This window comes from Oncorhynchus masou, chromosome 6 (assembly GCF_036934945.1).
Source record: "Oncorhynchus masou masou isolate Uvic2021 chromosome 6, UVic_Omas_1.1, whole genome shotgun sequence".
NCBI classification, from domain to species: Eukaryota; Metazoa; Chordata; class Actinopteri; order Salmoniformes; family Salmonidae; genus Oncorhynchus; species Oncorhynchus masou.
Window position 1 is genome coordinate 28,535,044 of NC_088217.1, and position 22,749 is coordinate 28,557,792.

The 22,749-nt window shown below is 42.8% G+C and overlaps 1 protein-coding gene across 1 annotated transcript in view; it reads right to left on the reverse strand.

Annotated features, from left to right (window-relative positions):
• Positions 1–16,313, reverse strand: part of LOC135541830 (nck-associated protein 5-like) — a 103,336-nt gene extending 87,023 nt beyond the window's left edge. The window contains exon 1 of the mRNA XM_064968244.1: positions 16,135–16,313. The gene's annotated coding sequence lies outside the window, so the exon portion shown is untranslated. The remainder of the gene's footprint in view (positions 1–16,134) is intronic.
• Between the last annotated feature and the right edge of the window lie 6,436 nt (positions 16,314–22,749).

Sequence of the window (22,749 nt, forward strand, 5' to 3'; positions counted from 1 at the left end):
AATTTCGGCTAAATAAAAAAAAAATAGTGAAGGAAACTGACGAAGGACAATTTGGTTGGGCTGAAACTATTAGTAGAACGAATAGGGGGGGGGGGGCACTCCATAGTGCTCACACCAGATGTTCCCCATTTATAGCAATGCAAGTCCCAGCCCTGACAGCCACACACAGCAAAGTCAGACGAAATCAAAAGGAGCTCACATTAAAATAGCCTTCTCATTTTTTTCATTTCTCATTCCCTTTATTGTTTTAGAGGCAACCAGCGATTGGGTGATACTTAGCAGCGCGGAAACCTGAGTTTTTCTGTGGGGGGTCTGAGTATTAGCCTGCTCAACAAACTGGTCAGATACTCACTTTACCCTACATATCAAACACATTGCTTTCTAACAAGTTCACGTTTGCGCTGTAACTGTGTAAAAGGATCTACTGGCGATATTCCATCTGAAAACAATGGTGTCCCAAATGGCACCCTATTCCCTATTTAGTGCATTACTTTTCATTAGGGCCCTGAATATAAGTAGTGCACTATATAGGGAATAGGGTGCCTTTTGTGACTTAAATCAAGCTGGCAGTCATAAGAGGAACCAAGTCTGGCACGAAAGCAGGCCAAGTTGGGCCATGTCACACATATCTAAATGACTCCATCCAACACAGATGGTAGTTGAGATCAGACTTCCCCATCGCTTGGCCAGTACATGATTGGATCTCCTAAAAAAGGTTCAGAGCAGGGTTTCCCTTAGGAAAATGTGGCGCCGGACATTTGTCCGCCAACATTCATACTGGACATTTGAGAAATTTACCGGACCCATATGCATTAGGTGCGTAACCGGTTTAGGGCATCCACCCACAATACTCAGAATATGGTAATCCATGTTAACAGAACACGCAAGTCGAGGATGTAACGATATGTGGTCCTCTTTATCAAATTCTGATGTGCACTTTGAACATGTCAGAATAACTGTTTACATTTACTTTTCCTCAGCAAAATCACTAGCCTGTGCCAATCTACTTTAGTAGAACAGTTTAGGCTGCTTATTCTATTGGTCAGCTTGTCGAGAAAGAAATATCCCTTTCCAAAACAGACTCTGGGACAGTTGTCTGAATTTGGGATCTCGCGTCCCACAGCGAGTTTTTACATTGAAAAGCAATGAGTCTGATGCCACACATCAGAACAATTAGCTTAATGTTGATAAACTATTATTTATTATAAGCGCAGCAATGCGCACAGGGCAGTAGGCTACGTGCGAATCTTCATTGCAATTAGCTGGAAAACACATCAAAAGGGCACTGCACATCCGAGTGTTTTCATGTGACAGATGAAAATATCCATTAAAAAGAGATCAAAACAGGCTACTTTGAAGCAAGGTAAGACATGTCTCATAATACAGTATGTATTAAAAAACAGAAGTGTCAAACAATTAAGTGGGCTATACGTTTTCAAAATGCATAGCCTACTGCCTCCAGCTCATTGCAAAAGGTGTGTGATGTGCTGATGCCGCATTCAAAACTCAGAACTTGTAAATCGCCGACTTCAGAGCGTTCAAGACAAGTGCGAAAAAACAAGAGCCGACTGGGATTTTTTGTTGTCATTGCAGTCATCCAACCCGGGAACTCAAGCCTCTTTCTAGAGCGCCAACCTTCCAACCTGAAGATCATTGACATGATTTGACCTTTTCCAGAGTTTCCAGCGGTCTTGAATGCACCAGAAGATGCTGCAACAAGAGCTTGTGCGGTCTGACAGATTTTCCACTCAAAGGCGCTGTATCTGTATGCGTGTGATAAATACATACCACACACCCACACTTAATTACATTTATCAAATTAACCTATATACCAATAAGCATGACCAGTTAAAAAAAAAAAGGTACACACACTGCTCAAAAAAATAAAGGGAACACTAAAATAACACATCCTAGATCTGAATGAATGAAATATTCTTATTAAATACTTTTTTCATTACATAGTTGAATGTGCTGACAACAAAATCACACAAATTATCAATGGAAATCAAATTTATCAACCCATGGAGGTCTGGATTTGGAGTCACACTCAAAATTAAAAGTGGAAAACCACACTACACTCTGATCCAACTTGTCCTTAAAACAAGTCAAAATGATGCTCAGTAGTGTGTGTGGCCTCCACGTGCCTGTATGACCTCCCTACAATGCCTGGGCATGCTCCTGATGAGGTAGCGGATGGTCTCCTGAGGGATTTCCTCCCAGACCTGGACTAAAGCATCCGCCAACTCCTGGACAGTCTGTGGTGCAACTGTTGGTGGATGGAGTGAGACATGATGTCCCAGATGTGCTCAATTGGATTCAGGTCTGGGGAACGGGCGGGCCAGTCCATAGCATCAATGCCTTCCTCTTGCAGGAACTGCTGACACACTCCAGCCACATGAGGTCTAGCATTGTCTTACATGAGGAGGGACCCAGGGCAACCGCACCAGCATATGGTCTCACAAGGGGTCTGAGGATCTCATCTCGGTACCTAATGGCCTAACCGCCAAACCGGTCATGCTGGAGGATGTTGCAGGCAGCAGAATGTTCTCCACGGCATCTCCAGACTGTCATGTCTGTCACATGTGCTCAGTGTGAACCTGCTTTCATCTGTGAAGAGCACAGGGCGCCAGTGGCGAATTTACCAATCTTGGTGTTCTCTGGCAAATGAAAAACGTCCTGCACGGTGTTGGGCTGTAAGCACAACCCCCACCTGTGTATGTCGGGCCCTCATACCAGCCTCATGGAGTCTGTTTCGTTTGAGCACACACATGCACATTTGTGGCCTGCTGGAGGTCATTTTGCAGAGCTCTGGCAGTGCTCCTCCTTGCACAAAGGCAGAGGTAGCGGTCTCCTGATGTACTGGCCTGTCTCCTGGTAGCGCCTCCATGCTCTGGACACTACGCTGACAGACACAGCAAACCTTCTTGCCACAGCTCGCATTGATGTGCCATCCTGGATGAGCTGCACTACCTGAGCCACTTGTGTGGGTTGTAGACTCCGTCTCATGCTACCACTAGAGTGAAAGCACTGCTAGCATTCAAAAGTGACCAAAACATCAGCCAGGAAGCATAGGATCTTAGAAGTGGTCTGTGGTTCCCACCTGCAGAACCACTCCTTTATTGGGGGTGTCTTGCGAATTGCCTATAATTTCCATCTGTTGTCTATTCCATTTGCACAACAGCAAGTGAAATTTATTGTCGATCAGTGTTGCTTCCTAAGTGGACAGTTTGATTTCACAGAAGTGTGATTGACTTGGAGTTACATTGTGTTGTTTAAGTGGACCCTTTATTTTTTTTGAGCAGTGTATGCACACACACAAAAAAAGTATGTGGAATCAGCTATGTCACACCTGCTGCTGGTGGGTGTATAAAATTGAGCACACAGCCATGCAATCTCCATAGACAAACATTGGCAGAGAACAGCTTTACTGAAGAGCTCAGTGACTTTCAACGAGGTACAGTCATAAAGATACCACCTTTCCAACAAGTCAATTCATCAAATTTCTGCCCTGCTAGATCTGCACCGGTCAACTGCAAGTGTTATTGTGAAGTAGAAACGCCGGAGCAACAACGACCCAGCTGCGAAGTGGTACACCACACAAGCTCAGAACAGGACCGCTGAAGTGCGTAGGGGGTAAAAATAATCTGCCCTCAGTTGCAACTCACTACCGAGTTCCAAACTGTCTCTAGAAGCAATGTCAGCACAATAACTGTTCATTAGGAGAATTATGAAAGCGTTGGCTGGAGTGGTGTAAAGCTCGCTGCCATTAGACTGGAGCAGGGGAAACGTTCTCTGGAGTGATGAATCACGCTTCACCATCTGGCAGTCCGACGGACGAATCTGGCTTTGGCAGATGCCAGGAAACGCTACCTGCCCCAATGCATAGTGCCAACTGAAAAGTTTGGTGGAGGAGGAATAATGGTCTGAGGCTGTTTCATGGTTCAGGCACTTTAGTTCCAGTGAAGGGAAATCTTAACGCTACAGCATACAATTACATTCTAATCAATTATTTGCTTCCAACTTTGTCGCAACATTTTGGGGAAGGCTCTTTCCTGTTTCAACATGACACTGCCCCTGTGCACAAAGCGAGGTCCATACAAAAATGGTTTGTTGAGATCGGTGTGGAAGAACTTGACTTGCCTACACAGAGCCCTGACCTCAACCCCGTCGAACACCTTTGGGAAGAATTGGAACGAAGACTGCAAGCCAGGCCTAATCAAACATCAGTGCTTGACCTCACGAATGCTTGTTGCTAAATGGAAGTAAGTCCCCACAGCAAATGTTCCAATATCTAGTGGAAACCCTTCCCAGAAGAGTGGAGGCCTGTTATAGCAGCAATGGATGGACCAACTCCATATTAAATGGTCATGAATTTGGAATGAGATGTTTGACGAGCAGGTGTCCACATACACTACATGACAAAGTATTTCCATCAATTAATAGGCTAAAAGGCATTATTTCGCAATGGGATTTTTTTCTTCTCCAGGACAATTGGCTGGCACCAAATTTTATTTAAAATTGGCTTTTCTATTTTAATCTGACAAAAGCCAGCTATTACCAGCTAATGGAAACCCTGGTTGAGTTACTGTAACTACATGACTAGAAGGATTACTTTTGGCTTTAGAGATGGACATCTGTAATTCCTCTCTACGCCCTCTCGTTGAACTAATGAAACCAAGACGTAAATCACTCTTAGCGAATCTAAAAGTGTCTATGAAATGTAGTTGCACGCCAACTCTCAGAAAAAAAGTATAACTTAGTTAATCACGGCACAAATATCAAAGTAAATACATTTATGAACTTCTTATAGGGTAGCCTAGTGGTTAGAGCGTTGGACTAGTAACCGGTTGCAAGTTCGAATCCCCGAGCTGACATGGTACAAATCTGTCGTTCTGCCCCAGGCAGTTAACCCACTGTTCCTAGGCCGTCATTGAAAATAAGAATTTGTTCTTAACTGACTTGCCTAGTAAAATAAAGGTTAAAAAAATAAAAAAATATCAATTTAGGTATAATGTATGCAAGCACAAGATCACCAATTGAGTTACTCCGCCAATCCAATTAAATGTAAAGTGGAAATAGTCTTCTACAAGCTGGAATGTTGAATAAAATTACATTTCTACTTACTGTACCAAGTACAACAATATCCACAGGAAAATATTTTTAATCCAACTTGTCAAGAAGCTGGTAGCTGATCTCTCACGTACATGCATTTACATTGTGTGCATGCTGTATACTTGCCAAGCTCGTGCACATGTGTACGTGATTGTGCACATGCATCATAGGAATCTGAAATATCAAATTTACACAAGTTCTCAGACCCTTTACTCAGTACTTTGTTGAAGCATCTTTGGCAGCGATTGCCTCCTGAAGTCTTCTTGGGTATGACGCTGCAAGCTTGGTACACCAGTTTTTGGAGAGTTTCTCCCAATTTTCTCTGCAGATCCCCTGAAGTTCTGTCAGGTTGGATGGGAAGCATCACTGCACAGCTATTTTCAGGTCTCTCCAGAGATGTTCGATTGGGTTAAAGTCTGGGCTCTGGCTGGGCCACTCAAGGACAGAGACTTGTCCCGAAGACACTCCTGCGTTGTCTTGGCTGTGGGTTGTTGTCCTGTTGGAAGGTGAACCTTCACCCCAGTCTGAGGAGCAGGTTTTCATCAAGGATCTGTGTACTTTGCGCCGTTCATCTTTCCCTCGATCCTGACTAGTCTCCCAATTCCTGTCGCTGAAAAACATCCCCACAGCATGATGCTGCCACCACCCTTCACTGTAGGTATGGTGCCAGATTTCATCCTGACTTGACACTTGGCATTCAGGCCAAAGAGTTCAGTCTTGGTTTCAGCAGACCAGAGAATCTTGTTTCTCATGGTCTGAGAGTCTTTAGGTGCCTTTTGGCAAACTCCAAGACGGCGGTCATGTGCCTTTTACTGAAGAGTGGCTTCAGTCTGGCCACTGCCATAAAGGCCTCATTGGTGGAGTGCTGCAGAGATGGGAGAACCTTCCATAAGGACAACCATCTCCACAGAGGAGCCCTGCAGACTGACCATCAGGTTCTTGGTTACCTCAATGACCAAGCCCCTTCTCTCCCGATTGCTCAGTTTGGCCGGGTGGCCAGCTCTAGCAACAGTATTGGTGATTCCAAACTTCTTCCATTTAAGAATGATAGGCCACTGTGTTCTTGGGGACCTATGCTGCAGAAATAGTTTGGTATCCTTCTCCACAATCCTGTCTCAGAGCTCTATGGACAATTCCTCCGACCTCAAGGCCTGTCGTTTTTGTTGCTGTGACATGCACTGCCAACTGTGGGACCTTATATAGACAGGTGTGTGTCTTGGTGGACTCAAATCAAGTTGGAGAATCAATGGAAACACGATGAACCTGAACTCAATTGAGTCTCACAGCAAAAGGTCTGAATACTTAAGTAAAATATATGTGACAGTTTTTTTTATTTAATACATTTGCAAAACTTTCTACAAATTCTGTTTTCACTTTCTCATTCCACAGAATACCCCATATATTGAGAATTATTTTTAAAAAAAATCAACTTTAGAATAAAGCTGTAGCGAAAAAGTGAAGGGGTATGAATACTTCCCAAATGCACTGTATATACAGGGGGTACCAGTACTGAGCCAATGTGCAGGGGTACAGGTTACACAAGGTAATTGATACATGTAGGTAGGGGCAAAGTGACTATGCATAGTCAATACAAATAGTCCGGGTGGCCATTTGTTAATTGTTCAGCAGCCTTATGGCTTGGGGGTAGGAACTGTTAAGGAGCCTTTGGACTTGGTACGCCAGTACCGCTTGCTATGCGGTAGCAGAGAGAACAGTCTATGACTTGGGTGACTGGAGTCTGACAATTTTTTAGGCTTTCCTCCGACACCACCTAGTATAGAGATCCTGGGTGGCAGGAAGCTTGGCCCAAGTGATGTACTGGGCCGCACTCACTACCCTCTTTTTGAGGATCTGGGGACCCATGCCAAATCTTTTCAATCTCCTGAGGGGGAATAGGCATTGTCGTGCCCTCTTCACGACTGCCTTGGTGTGTTTGTACCAAGGAACTTGAAGCTCTCGACCCACTCCACTACAGCCCTGTCGATGAGAATGGGTGGGTGGGGGGGGGGGGGGGTATTCGGCCTCCTTTTCCTGTAGTCCATGAGCAACTCCTCTGTCTTGCTCACGTTGAGGGACAGGTTGCAGTCCTGGCACCACACTGCCAGGTCTCTGACCTCCTCCCTATAGGCTGTCTCATCATTGTCAGTGATCAGACCTACCACCATTGTGTCGTCAGCAAACTTAATGATGTGTTGGAGTCGTGCTTGGCCACGCAGTCATGGGTTAACAGGAAGTACAGGAGGGGACTAAGCACGCACCCCGAGGGGCCCCCGTGTTGGGGATCAGTGTGGCAGATGTGTTGCCTACCCTTTACACCTGGAGGGTGGCCTGTCAGGAAGTCCAGGATCCAGTTGCAGGGGGAGGTGTTAGGTCCCAGGGCCCTTAGCTTAGTGATGAGCTTAAGGGGCACAATGGTGTTGAACGCTGAGCTGTAGTCAATTACCAGCATTCTGTTGGGGCGGGAATGCGAATTGGAGTGGGTCTAGGGTTTCCGGGTAATGGTGTTGATGTGAACCATGACCAGCGTTTCAAAGCACTTCATGAGTGCTACGGGGCGGTACTCATTTAGGAAGGTTATCTTTGTGTTCTTGGGCACAGGGACTATGGGTGTCTGCTTGAAACATGTATGTATTACAGCCTGTCAGGGAGATTTTTAAAATGTCAGTGAAGACACTTGCCAGTTGGTCCAAGCATGCTTTGAGTACACGTCCTGGTAATCCCTCTGGCCCCACGGCCTTGTGAATGTTGACCTGTTTAAAAAGGTCTTGCTCACGTCGGCTACAGAGAGTGATCAGTCGTCTGGAACAGCTGGTGCTCTCATGCATGCTTCAGTGTTGCTCGAAGCAAGCCTAAAAAAGGCATTTAGCCCATCTGGTAGGCTTGCGTCTCTGGGCAGCACATGGCTGGGTCTCCCTTTGTAGTCTATTAGTTTGCAAGCCCTGCCACATCCGATGAGCATCAGAACCGGTGTAGTAGGATTTAATATTAGCCGTGTTGACGCTTTGCCTGTTTGATGGTTTGTCAGAGGGCATACAGCAGGATTTCTTATGAGCATCCGGATTAGAGTCCTATTCCTTGAAAGCGGCATCACTAGCCTTTAGCTCGGTGCAGATTGTTGCCTGCAATCACTGGATTCTGGTTGGGATATGTACGTACGGTCACTCTGGGGACGACGTTGTCGATGTACTTATTGATGAAGACAGTGACTGAGGTGGTTTGATGTCATCGGATGGGGCCACAGTGTCTCCTGACCCCTCCGGTCTAAGCCTCCAGTATTTATGCTGCAGTAGTTTGTGTCGGGGGGCTTGGGTCAGTTTGTTATATCTGGAGTACTTCTCCTGTCCTATCCGGTGTCCTGTGTGAATTTAAGTATGCCCTCTAATTCTCTCTCGCTCTCTCTGAGGACCTGAGCCCCAGGACCATGCCTCAGGACTACCTGGCATGATGACTCCTTGCTGTCTCCAGTCCACCTGGCCGTGCTGCTGCTCCAGTTTCAACTGTTCTGCCTGTGATTATTATTATTTGACCATGCTGGTCATTTATGAACATTTGAACATCTTGGCCATGTTCTGTTATAATCTCCACCCGGCACAGCCAGAAGAGGACTGGCCACCCCACATAGCCTGGTTCCTCTAGGTTTCTTCCTAGGTTTTGGCCTTTCTATGGAGTTTTTCCTAGCCACCGTGCTTCTACACCTGCATTGCTTGCGGTTTGGGGTTTTAGGCTGGGTTCCTGTACAGCACTTTGAGATATCAGCTGATGTATTTATATAGCCCTTCGTACATTTGATTTGGTTTACTTCTCAATACAATTGGATGAATCCCGGAACATATTCCAGTCTGTACTAGTAAAACAGTCCGGTAGTGTAGCATCCATGTCATCTGACCACTTCCGTATAGAGTGAGTCACTGACACTTTCTGCTTTAGTTTATCATATTACGGTTATAATGTCCCGTTAGTAGGATAGTCTTAAACGGAGCTCATCCAGTTCATTCTCCAGTGATTGCACGTTGGCAAATAGAATGAATGGTAGAGGCGGGTTACCCACTCAACAACGAATTCTCACCAGGCACCCGGCTCTGCTCCCCCTGTATCACAGTCTTTTCTTCGTGCGAATGACAGGGATTTGGGCCTGACCTGGGTCCAACAGTATATTCTTCGTGGAAGACTCATTGAAAAAAAAGTTGCCGTCAAAAAAATGCAATTGTGTTCGTTGTCCGTAGATTATACCTGCCCATACCATACTCCCACCACCACCATGGGGTACTCTGTTCACAATGTTGACATCAAACCACTCGCCCACAAGATGCCATCCACTTGGTCTGCAGTTGTGAGGCCAGTTGGAAGTACTGCCAAATTGTCTTAAACGACGTTGGAGGCGGCTCATGGGAGAGAAATTAACATTAAATTCTCTGGCAACAGCTGTTGTGGACATTCCTGTAGTCAGCATGCCAATTGCACGCTCCTTCAAAACTTGAGACATCTGTGGCGTTGTGTTCGAGTTTTGTTCAGTATACATCAGGGTTGCACCGAAATTACTTTGCATTTGCGCCTAAAAATAAAAGCTATCGATACCAAAAAACAAAATGTCAAATTAGGAATTAAGCATTCTAGTACAGTTAAATAGTTGTCAAACTTGTGTGTTTCATTTACGCATGTCCCCATTACCAGTAAGACATAATCAAAACCTATTTTTCCACTTACTTGCTGTGCTGTTTCGTTGTTCAGTCATTTCATTCTCAACCAGGATTTCATCATACATGTCAAGCAGTGAAGTTTCAGCTCTGGCGGTCCGTGGCCGCTCTTCCTCAGGGCGCACTGTCACTGTGTCTGTTTCCATCTTGTCCAGTTGTGTCTAACATTTCACGTAAACCCTGTGTCTGTATCGAAAGTAGCGGTCGTTGTATCTAGCGTCGAGCATGGTGGCGACACAGTAAAGAGGCTCAGAGAGAATGCTACCGAATTCTTTGTTCACAGTTTCTCGTAGAGAACTTGGAATAGTAAACCCAACGGTTAGTGTCGCCAGTTTTGTTGAGCAGCAGTTTCAATGCCATGACAGAGGGTATCATGTCTGCTGCAGGCGCAATTGATGAGCTTATTTCTCAAGTCTGTTGTTTGAATGGAGCGTGTTCATGCTTCAAACATGTTCTCAAATGCCATTGAAATGGCAGCAGCGGTATGAAAACCAGCACATTCTTGAGCATGAAATATGGTTTTCCTCAGTACGAAATCCTCATTGACCCACTGTGCTGTCAGACTCAGCATGCTCATAGGGCTGATATCGCTGGTCCAAATGTCAGTTGTGAAGCTAATAGCAGTGACGCCCATAGCAAGTAGCTCACGGAGGTGCATTTCAACAATACTGTGTAACACCAGTAGGGCAGCATCTGAAAAATAGCACCTACTTGGTAGTGTGTACCGGGGCTCGAGGTGCTTGACCAGTCGGCGAAAGTCATCATCCACGACAAAGAACAGGTGATTATCAAGGGCAATGAATTCCATTATCTTGGCGTTAATGGATTTCGCCTTTCAGTTGTCTCGCTGAAATGTTCTTACTCTTTCAAATGACTGCTCGACTTGACTGCTCGATCCACACAGCAGACATTGTGGGCTAGGTTAAGAATGCTGTGTTGCACATGTAGCACAATGTTTTTGTGACATTACGTCATCTACCTACGTTATATAGGTATGCACGTCAGCTTTGACATCGGTTTTGCACATTGGTGTAAAACTAGACATCGGGCCGATGTTGGCATTTTTTAGCAAATATCGGTTGATTCTGATATGCTTAACGGTATCGTACATCCCTAGTGTACATAATTGTCATTTCCTGTTGCTGCAGAATTATTTTCCTGATGTAGCAAACAAGTTCAAATTAAGATTATACATATGTATGATCTTCAAAATGTTGGTGATCATGTGTCCTTTTACATGGAAATGACCCTCTTAGAAAAAAGGGTTCTGCAGCTGTCGCAATGAACCCTTTTTGGTTCCAGGTAGAACTCTTTTGGATTCCCTCTGTAGAAATGAGACATATGGAATTGTGTTGTGTGACAAAACTGCACATTTTAGAGTGGCCTTTTATTATCCCCAGCACAAGGTGCACCTGTGTAATGATCATGTTTAAAACCTCTTGATACTACCCATCCCGGATCCGGGAGCGTAATCGTCGACTGACACTAATTAGCATAACGCAACGGACAAATATTACTAGAAAATATTCCTATTCATGAAAATCACAAGTGGAATATATTGAAATATATATTCAAAATATGCTTTACAGCCAAAGCAAGACAAGCATTTGTGTAAGTTTATCGATAGACTAGCATAGCATTATGTCCAGCTAGCAGCAGGTAACTTGGTCACGAAAATCAGAAAATCAATCAATTTAAAATGTTTACCTTTGATGAGCATCGGATGTTTTCACTCACGAGACTCCCAGTTAGATAGCAAATGTTCCTTTTTTCCAAAAAGATTATTTTTGTAGGCGAAATAGCTCCGTTTGTTCTTCACGTTTGGCTGAGAAATCGACCGGAAATTACGGTCACGACAACGCCGAAATTAGCTCCATAATGTCAACAGAAACATGGCAAACGTTGTTTATAATCAATCCTCAAGGTCTTTTTCAAATATCTATTCGATAATATATCTACCGGGACAATTGGTTTTTCAGTAGGAGCGAAAGGAAAAATGGCTACCTCTGTATTTTACGCGAGAATCACTCTGAGAGCCATCAGGCGACCACTTACACAATGTAGCCGCTTACGGGTATTCTTCAACATAAAGGCGTAAAACTACGTCACAATGCTGTAGACACCTTGGGGAATACGTAGAAAAAGTAATCTGGTTGATATCCCATTCACTGCTCAATAGGGACACATCGGCACGCAGACCTTTCAAAACACGAGTCACTTCCGGATTGGATTTTTCTCAGGCTTTCGCCTGCAATATCAGTTCTGTTATACTCACAGACAATATTTTTACAGTTTTGGAAACTTTAGTGTTTTATATCCAAAGCTGTCAATTATATGCATATTCTAGCATCTTATCCTGACAAAATATCCCGTTTACTACGGGAACGTTATTTTTCCAAAAATGAAAATACTGCCCCCTAGTCACAACAGGTTTTAATCAGCTTCTTGATATGCCACACCTGTCAGGTGTTACCCAAAAGGATCTACCTGAAACCAAAAGGGGTTATTCAAAGGGTTCTCCTAAGGGGACAACCAAAGAATCCTTTTTGGTCCTAGATAGAATCTTTTTCTATACTGAACAAAAATATAAAACGCAACAATTGCAAAGATTTTACTGAATTGCATTTCAGATAAGTCATTCAGTCAATTTAAATAAATTAACTAGGCCCTAATCTATGGATTTCACATGACTGGGAATACAGATATCTGTGACCAACAGATGCACATCTTTTTTTAAAGTTAGGGGCGTGGATCAGAAAGCCAGCCAGTATCTGGTGTGACCACCATTTGCCTCATACAGCGTAACACATCGCATAGAGTTGATCAGAGTCCTTTGCATAGAGTTGATCAGACTGTTGATTGTGGCCTGTGGAATGTTGTTCCTCTCAATGTCAATGTCTGCGTGAAGTTGCTGGATATTGGCGAGAACTGGAACATGCTTTCGTACCCGTCGATCAAGAGGTTCCTAATCATGCTCAATGGGTGACATTTCCGGTGAGTATGCAGGACTTGGAAGAACTGGGCCATTTTCAGCTTTCAGGATTTGTGTACAGATCCTTGCAACCGTGCTTTATCCTGAAACATGAGGTAACGGTGGCAGATGAATGGCACAATAATGGGCTTCAAGATCTCATCACAGCATCTGTGCATTCAAATTGCCATTGATAAAATGCAATTGTGTTCATTGACCATAGCTTATGCCTGCCCATACCCCCACCATGGGCCCTCTGTTCACAATGTTGACATCAGAAAACCGCTCGCCCACACTACGCCGTCTGCCTGGTGCAGTTGAAACTGGCCTTCATTCGTCAAGAGCACACTTCTCCAGCCTGCCAGTGGCCATAGAATAGAGGTCGACAGATTTAAAAATCGGCATGGCCGATTAATTAAGGCCAATTTCAAGTTTTCATAAAAATTGGTAATCTGCATTTTTGGACACCAATTATGGCCGATTACATTGCACTCTACGAGGAGACTGCGTGGCAGGCCTGTAATGCAAGTGCAGCAAGGTGCCATGGTAAGGTGCTAGCTAGCATTAAACTTATCTTAACATAATCACTAGTTAACTACACATGGTTGAGGATATTACTAGTTTTTCTAGCTTGTCCTGCGTTGCATATAATCGATGCGGTGTCTGTTAATTTATCATTGAATCACAGCCTACGTCGCCAAACGGGTGATTTAGCAAGCGCATTTGCGAAAAAAAGCACTGGCGTTGTACCAATATGTACCTAACCATAAACATCAATGCCTTTCTTAAAATCAATATACAAGTATATATTTTTAAACCTGCATATTTAGTTAATATTGCCTGTTAACATTGATTTATTTTAACTAGGGTAATTGTGTCACTTCTCTTGCGTTCTGTGCAAGCAGAGTCAGGGAATATGCAGCAGTTTGGGCCTCCTGGCTCGTTGTGAACTGTGTGAAGACCATTTCTTCCTAACAAAGAACGTAATTAATTTGCCAGAATTGTACATAATTATGACAAAACATTGAAGGTTGTGCAATGTTTAGACTTAGGGATGCCACCCGTTAGATAAAATATGGAACAGTTCCGTATTTCACTGAAAGAATAAACGTTTTGTTTTCAAAATTATAGTTTTCGGATTTGACCATATTAATGACCAAAGGCTCGTATTTCTGTGTGTTATTATAATTAAGTCTATGATTTGATAGAGCAATCTGGCTGAGCGGTGGTAGGCAGCAGCAGGCTCGAAAGCATTCATTCAAACAGCACTTTCTTGCATTTGCCAGCAACTCTTTGCTGTGCTTCAAGCATTGCACTGTTGATGACTTCAAGTTTCACCAATTTGTAAGTCGCTCTGGATAAGAGCGTCTGCTAAATGACTTAAATGTAAAATGTAAATGTAAGTCTATCAACTCCCGAGATTAGGCTGGCAATACTAAAGTACCTATTAGAACATCCAATAGTCAAAGGTATATGAAATACAAATGGTATAGAGAGAAATAGTCCTATAATAACTACCAATAGTCCTATAATAACTACCACCAGCTTTCATATGTTCTCATGTTCTGAGCAAGGAGCTTAAGTTAGCATGTGCCATGTAAAAAAAAGCTGCATTTTTACTTCTCAAACACTGTTTTTGCATTATTTAAACCAAATTGAACATATTTCATTATTTATTTGAGAGTAAATAGATTTTATTTATATATTAAGTTAAAATAAGTGTTCATTCAGTATTGTTGTAATTGTCATTAGTACAAATATATATAAAAATCTGCCGATTAATCACTTTCTGCTTTTTTTGGTCCTCCAATAATCGTTATCGGCGTTGAAAAATCATAAAATCGGTCGACCTCTACCATATAAGGTGAGCATTTTCCCACTGAAGTCGGTTATGACGCCAAACTGCAGTCAGGTCAAGACCCTGGTGAAGACAATAAGCACGCAGATGAGCTTCCCGGAGACTGTTTCTGACGTTTGTGCAGAAATTCTTCAAGTTGTCCAAACCCACAGTTTCATCAGCTGTCCGGGTGGCTGGTCTCAGATGATCCCGCAGGTGAAGAAACCAGATGTAGAGGTCCTGAGCAGGCATGGTTACACCTGATCTGCGGTTGAGAGGCAGGTTGGACGTACTGCCAAATTCTCTAAAACGACGGTGGGAGGCGGCTTATGGTAAAGAAATTAATACAAAATTATCTGGCAACAGCTCCGGTGGACATTCCTGCATTCAGGATGTCAAGTGCACGCTCCTTAACTTGTCATCTGTGACAAAACCAAACATTTGTACATTTTGTCCCCCGCACAAGGTGCACCTGTGTAATGATCATGTCTTTTAATCAGCTTCTGGATATTCCACACATGTCAGGTGGATGGATTATCTTGGCAAAGGAGAAATGCTCACTAACAGGGATGTAAACAAATTTGTGAACAGAAATTTGAGAGAAATAAACTTTGAATGTATGGAACATTTCTGGGATCTTTTATTTCAGCGGTTGAAACACGGGACCAACACTTCACATGTTGCATTGATATTTTTGTTCAGTGTAAGAATGTAGCTGTGTAAGTAAAGGTAGATACACTTGTAAAACGTGGCATGCCTTAGAGTACGAACTGTAGAGAGAATCAAGCAGATGTTGTGCCCTATATATTTTTATTTATTTAACTAGGCAAGTCAGTTAAAATTCTAAATTTACAATGACAGCCTTTAGGAACAGTGGCTTTAACAGCCTTGTTCAGGGGCAGAACGACAGATGTTTACCTTGTCAGCTCCGGATTCGATTTCTAGCAACCTTTCGGTTACTGGCCCAACGCGCTAACAACTACCCATGTAGTCCTTCATGTTATATAGCCTCAGAAAATGATCACGTTTGTATCATGTTCCAAAAAGAAGAAAAAAACAGCAAACGACTTATTACTAATGACAGCCAGTATCCTATCAATACTGGCACTTACATGCACTTAGGCTATAGCAAATGCTACATGTTTAGGTATTTAATATGCCTTTTGTTATTGAAACAAATCTTAGGTGATGTCCAATGCATAGCAAGATTTTAATTTGGGATAATATCGTGATGACCGTCTGGGCGCGATAATTCGTGTTCGCTGACTAACCGGTTTCATGATCACGTTTAAATTAATACAGCGACATGAACGTCACATATTAACAGTTAACGGTTCATTGTGTTTACATATAGCCACCGCGTACGACAGGCACCGCCAACTACAAACCTGTTTGCACACCATTGTTTGCAACGTTCATTACATTAAATACCCAGTCCAAGGTTTGTCCCACGACCGTACTCGCAAGTATTTTTCTAAACAGCACAACCGTACACGGTGGTGAAAATAACATTCACTTACCTAGAAAAATGGTGCATAGGGAGAGACACGGACAGTAATGTAGTCCAACGTTAAATAGGGGACGTCTTAAAATACATATTTAAGTCAAGAGAGAATCCGTATTGCTTATAAAATTAGCTGGATTCATTATTTTCCTCGGACGGAGCAAGCTTAAAAAAGTCACTCTCCGAGATCTTTTCGCATTTGGAAGCGGTAGTCAGGAAATGTGATGTCATGGCTTTATATTGCTCTCGCCTCCGAGTCCCCGCGCTCTCATTGGGGCAGCCAATGTCCGTGTGGTCCTTATCTTATTTTGAAAACTAACCAAAACTAACCATCTTAGTCCATTTAAAAAAGTAATAATTACAGTACATCCCGTGGCAATATTATGTTGTTATACTAAATTCATGACCTACTATCCTATACTATATGTACAGTCTATTGCAGCCTACTATAAAGCATACTAGCCTATACTATACTATTTTGTCCCCTTTGAGATGATATCCAAGTGGGGTAAATGCTAAGAAAGTCCTGTGCTCCAGTCATTGTGATTTATTTCTCACTATGTAATTATCTGTTTTACCAGGTAATTTCCTGTGTCTTACCTCCAGACATACACTACCGTTCAAAAGTTTTGGGTCACTCAGAAATGTCCTCGTTTTTTTTAAGTCCATTAAAATGACAGCAAATTGATCAGAAACAGTGTAGACATTGTTACTTTTGTAAATGACTATTGTAGCTGGAAACAGCAGATTATTTTTTATCTACATAGGCCCATTATCAGCAACCATCACACCTGTGTTCCAATGGCATGTTGTGTTAGCTAATCCAAGTTTATCATTTTAAAAGGCTAATTGATCATTAGAAAACCGACTCCGGGATGCTAGGCAGAGTTGCAAAGAAAAAGCCATATCTCAGAGAACAGATTAAGATGGGCAAAAGAACAGACACTGGACAGAGGTACTCTGCCTAGAAGGCCAGCATCCCGGAGTCACCTCACTGTTGACGTTGAGACTGGTGTTTTGCGGGTACTACTAGCTATGCTAACATAATTCCAAAAGGGTTTTTAATAATCAATTAGCCGTTTTAAAATGATAAACTTGGATTAGCTAACACAATGTGCCATTGGAACACAGGAGTGATGGTTGCTGATAATCGGCCTCTGCACGCCTACGTAGATATTCCATAAAAAATCTGCCGTTTCCAGCAACAATTGTCATTTACAACATTAACAATATCTACACTGTATTTTTGATCAATTTTATGTTATTTTAATAGACAGAAAATGTGCTTTTCTTTCAAAAACAAGGACATTTCTGAGTGACCCCAAATTTTAGAACGTTGGTGTAATTTTGATAAATAGAAGTCTGTGGTTTGATCATTTTTTGTTTATTTGCGTTGTTTGTAACTTATTTTTTTACTTATTTTGTACATAATGTTGCTGCTTCCGACTCTTATAACCGGAAATAACTTCTAGACATCAGGACTGCGATTACTCACCACGGACTGGCAGAATCCTTTTTTTCCTTTCACAAGTCTGACGAGCCTGACGCGAAGGATATACTGCTTTCTCGGGAACAGGCCCAGATCCCCATGATTTGCGCGAAGGGGAGGCAGCGATAAAGGGGCCAAAGGGCAAGCTGCCTTCTAAGAATTCATAGGCAATCGAATAAACCCCCACTTCCTTCCATTCTGCTACCAAACCTGCAATCTTTGGAGAATAATATCGATGACCTACGTGGAAGATTAAACTACCAACGGGACATTAAAAACTGTAATATCTTATGAATCACAGAGTTGTGGCTGAACGATGACACTTTCAACATACAGCTGGCTGGTTATACGCTGTACCGGCAGGATAGAACAGTGGCGTCTATTAAGACAAGGGGTGGCGGACTATGTATTTTCGTAAATTACAGCGGGTGCACGATATCTAAGGAAGTCTCAAGCTATTGCTCGCCTGCGGTAGAGTGTCTCATGACAAGCTGTAGACCACACTACCTACCTAAAGAGTTTTCAACTGTATTTTTCATAGCTGTTTACATACCTGCATACCACCACAGTCAGAGCCTGGCACTAAGACAGCACTGAATGATCTGTATTCCACCATAAACAAACAAGAAAATGCTCATCCAGAGGTGGCGCTCCTAGTAGCCGGGGACTTTAATGCAGGGAAACCTAAATCCATTTTACCAAATTTCTATCAGCATGTTAAATGTGCAAACAGAGAAAAATTCTGGACCACCTTTACTCCACACACAGAGACGCATACAAAGATCTCCCTCGCCCTCTATTTGGCAAATCTGACCATAATTCTATCCTCCTGATTCATGTTTACAAGCAAAAATCAAAGCAGGAGCACCAGTGACTAGATCAATAAAAAAGTGGTCAGATGAAGCAGATGCTAAGCTACAGAACTGTTTTGCTAGCACAGACTGGAATATGTTCCGGAATTCCTCTGATGGCATTAAGGAGTACACCACATCAGTCATTGGCTTCATCAATAAGTGCATCGATGACGTCATCCCCACAGTGACAGTATGTACAAACCCCAACCAGAAGCCATAGATTACAGGCAGCATCCGCACTGAGCTAAAGGCTAGAGCTACCGCTTTCAAGGAGCAGGACTCTAACCTGGAAGCTTATAAGAAATGCCGCTATGCCCTCCAACAAACCATCGAACTGGAAAAGCATCAATACAGGACAAAAATCGAATCGTACTACACTGGCTCTGACGTCCATTGGATGTGGCAGGGCTTGCAAACCATTAGAGACTACAAAGGGAAGCACAACCGCGAGCTGCCCAGTGACACAAGCCTACCAGATGAGCTAAACTACTTCTATGCTCGCTTCGAGGCAGATAAAACTGAAACATGCATGGGAGCACCAGCTGTTCCAGGAGACTGTGTGATCATGATCTCCGCATCCGATGTGAGTAAGACCTTTAAACAGGTCAACATTCACAAGGCCGCAGGGCCAGACGGATTACCAGGACAGGTGAAGAGGGCACAACAAAACCTATTCCCCCTCAGGAGACTGAAAATATTTGGCATGGGTCCTCAGATCCTCAAAAGGTTCTAAAGCTGCACCATCAAGAGCATCCGGACTGGTCAAATCACTGCCTGGTATGGCAAGTGCTTGGCCTTTGACTGCAAGGCACTACAGAAGGTAGTGTGAACGTCCAGTTCATTACTGGGGCCAAGCTTCCTGCCATCCAGGACCGCTATACTAGGCGGTGTCAGAGGAAGGCCCTAAAAATAGTCAAAGACTGTTCTCTCTGCTCCCGCATGGCAAGTGGTATCGAAGCAACAAGTCTAGGTCCAAGAGGCTTCGAAACAGCTTCTACCCCCAAGCCATAAGACTCCTGAACATCTAATCAAATGGCTACCCAGACTATTTGCATTGCCCCCCTTCTTTTACACCGCTGCTACTCTGTTGTTATCATCTATGCATAGTCACTTTAATAACTATACCTACATGTACATACTACCTCAACTAACCGGTGTCCCTGCACATTGACTCTGTACCGGTACCCCCTTTTTTATATTGTCTCGCTATTGTTATTTTACTGCTGCTCTAAATTACTTGTTACTTTTATTTCTTATTCTTATCCGTAATTTTTAAACCTCGTTGTTGGTTAGGGGCTCGTAAGTAAGCATTTCACTGTAAGATCTACCTACACCTGTTGTATTCGGCGCATGTGACAAATAAAATTTGATTTGATGTAGATGCACAATTGTATATCATTTACATTATGAACCTACTCAAGCCTCAAGGGAGTTTGCTACATCCCTTGACTGCTTTGAGAGAGTTAGAAATGGAGGAGATATAAGAGGTAGGATAAGGTTTTTATTTTGGCTCGTCCAGTGGAGGTTGCTGAGAGGAGGACGGCTCATAATAATGTCTGGAATGGAGACAATGGAATGGCATCAAACACATCAAAGACGTGGTTTCCATGTGGTCGATATCACTCCATTGACTCCATTCCAGCCATTATTATGAGCCATCCTCCCCTCAGCAGCCTCCACTGGGCTAGTTAGTCCCTAATGGCATTTTCCCCATACAATAACAGGACACACTTATTCCCATCCTGCATCCTTTCATCTCCAGAATAACCACTAATAAACACTACCCAGCATATGTGTCTAATCAACCTCAAGGGAATAAAAACAAGGGAAGTACATCAACTTCCCAGATACCGCTTACTTTCACAACAGGTCCAGCATGCATGCAATATGTCCTGAGTCTAAATGGTACAGTCCTGAGCCGTTTTTGTTAAGGCGACCTCATGTGATGTAAAAGAGAACAGGCTCCGACACACCAACATAACAGTAGACCTCAGTTCAAATATTATTTAAAATCTTTTAAAAGCTTTCAGCCTGCCTGGAGTGCCAGGTGAGCAGGGTTTTTACCTTTAAGACTTTTCTATTGTTCCATTGCAACAGGCAAGATCAAATGAAGCACAGCTAAAATATTTGTTATTATTTCAAATATTATCATGACCAAGGTTTGCAACACAGTAAGGCTGTGATGGACACAGTAGCAGTCTTTCACAGTATCCAATGTGAGTAGTGTGTTTATAATGGTGATTTCCATAAGTAGGACAGATGTCCCAAGGTTCCGTAAACAGGAAACAGATACACTGTATTCTGGCTTCCTCTCAGAGCGACAGGGTCAACACTTACCCCTGTCTGAGGCCTAAAAATACCTGACTTCTGGAAATTAGGACATTGTGCTACTACAGTGCATTACACTGTCCTGACATCATTGTACATGTTAATTTACAAATATGCTAGGTAGGCATCTGAAGGTAAATACCAAAGTTAAATGACAGTGGCCAGTTAAACAAAACCAAAGAATGTTGTTTTTTTACAGAAGATAGCCGTATTTGGTAAAAGACCAAGTCCATATTATGGCAAGAACAGCTGAAATAAGCAAAGAGAAACGACAGTACATCATCACTTTAAGGCATGAAGGTCAGTCAATATGGAACATTTCAAGTTTCTTCAAGAGCAGTCGTAAAAACCATCAAGCGTGATAATGACACTGGCTCTCATGAGGACCGCCACAGGAAAGGAAGACCCAGAGTTATTTCTGCTGCAGAGGTTAAGTTCATTAGAGTTACCAGCCTCAGAAATTGCTGCCCAAACAAATGCTTCACAGAGTTCAAGTAACAGACATCTCAACATCAACTGTTCAGGGGGACTGTCTGAATCAGGCCTTCATGGTCAAATTGCTGCAAGAAAACATTAGTAAAGGACACCAATAAGAAGAAGAGACTTGCTTGGGCCAAGAAACACGAGCAATGGACATTAGATCGGTGGAAATTTGTCCTTTGGTATGGAGTCCAAATTTGAGATTTTTGGTGTTTGGTGTCTTTGTGAGACACGGTGTGGGTGAACGGATGATCTCTGCATCTGTATTTCCCACTGTAAAGCATGGAGGAGGAGATGTTATCGTGTGGGGTGCTTGCTCCTGACACTGTCTGTGATTTATTTTGAATTCAAGGCACACATAACCAGCATGGCTACCACAGCATTCTGCAGTGATATGTCATCCAATCTGGTTTGGGCTTAGTGGGACTATCATTTGTTTTTCAACAGGACAATGACCCAAAACACGTCCAGGCTGTGTAAGGGCTGTTTTACCAAGAATGAGAGTGATGGAGTGCTGCATCAAATGACCTGGCCTCCACAGTCCCCCGACCTCAACCAAATTGACATGGTTTGGGATGAGTTGGACCGCAAAGTGAAGGAAGAGCAGCTAACAAGTGCTCAGCATATGTGGGAATTCCTTCAAGACTGTTGGAAAACCATTCCAGGTGAAGCTGGTTGAGAAAATGCTAAGAGTGTGCAAAGCTGTTATCAAGGCAAAGGGTGAAATATATTTAGATTTTTTAAACACTTTTTTGGTTACTACATGATTCCATGTGTTATTTAACAGTGTTGATGCCTTCACTATTATTCTACAATGTAGAAAATAGTACAAATAAAGAAAATCCCTTGAATGAGTAGGTGTTCTAAAACATTTGACCAGTAGTGTACCCATTGATTCTTAAGAATATAATTTCAAGATGTCTCATAAGCTTAGTTCTACTGTTGCAGCCATCAGAACCCAAAATATAAACTTGTTCATTTGTTTGAAAACAATGTAAGTGTAAACCAACCCTGTAGAGAATCAAAACATGGTTAAAACTATAATTTTGATATCATGGATGGTCTGCCCTTTTATCCATAGCTCTGCCCATGATTTGAGAGTGGTTACATTTCTCCAGTCCCAGCCGGCAGCTGTTTACCAGAACAGGGGTGGGGTGTCCACTTTGTAATTTGTTAAACACATATTGCCCCTTTAATGCCTTTATGAGTCTATTACAACTGTCTTACCACATCATAACAAACAAATTAAGGACTTACATTTTTAGTTTCAACTGATGTCAAAAGACAAAAAGAAGCAATTATATGATATATTTTTTCTCCTCAGCTCTATTCTGCTCATATCTAGCCTATTCTATTCTTTGCTCAGCTCTATTCTACTCATATCTAGCCTATTCTATTCTTTGCTCAGCTCTATTTTGCGTAGCTCTTCTATTTTATTATGCTCAGACGTAGTCCTATTCTGTTCTAGCATTTTCGTTCA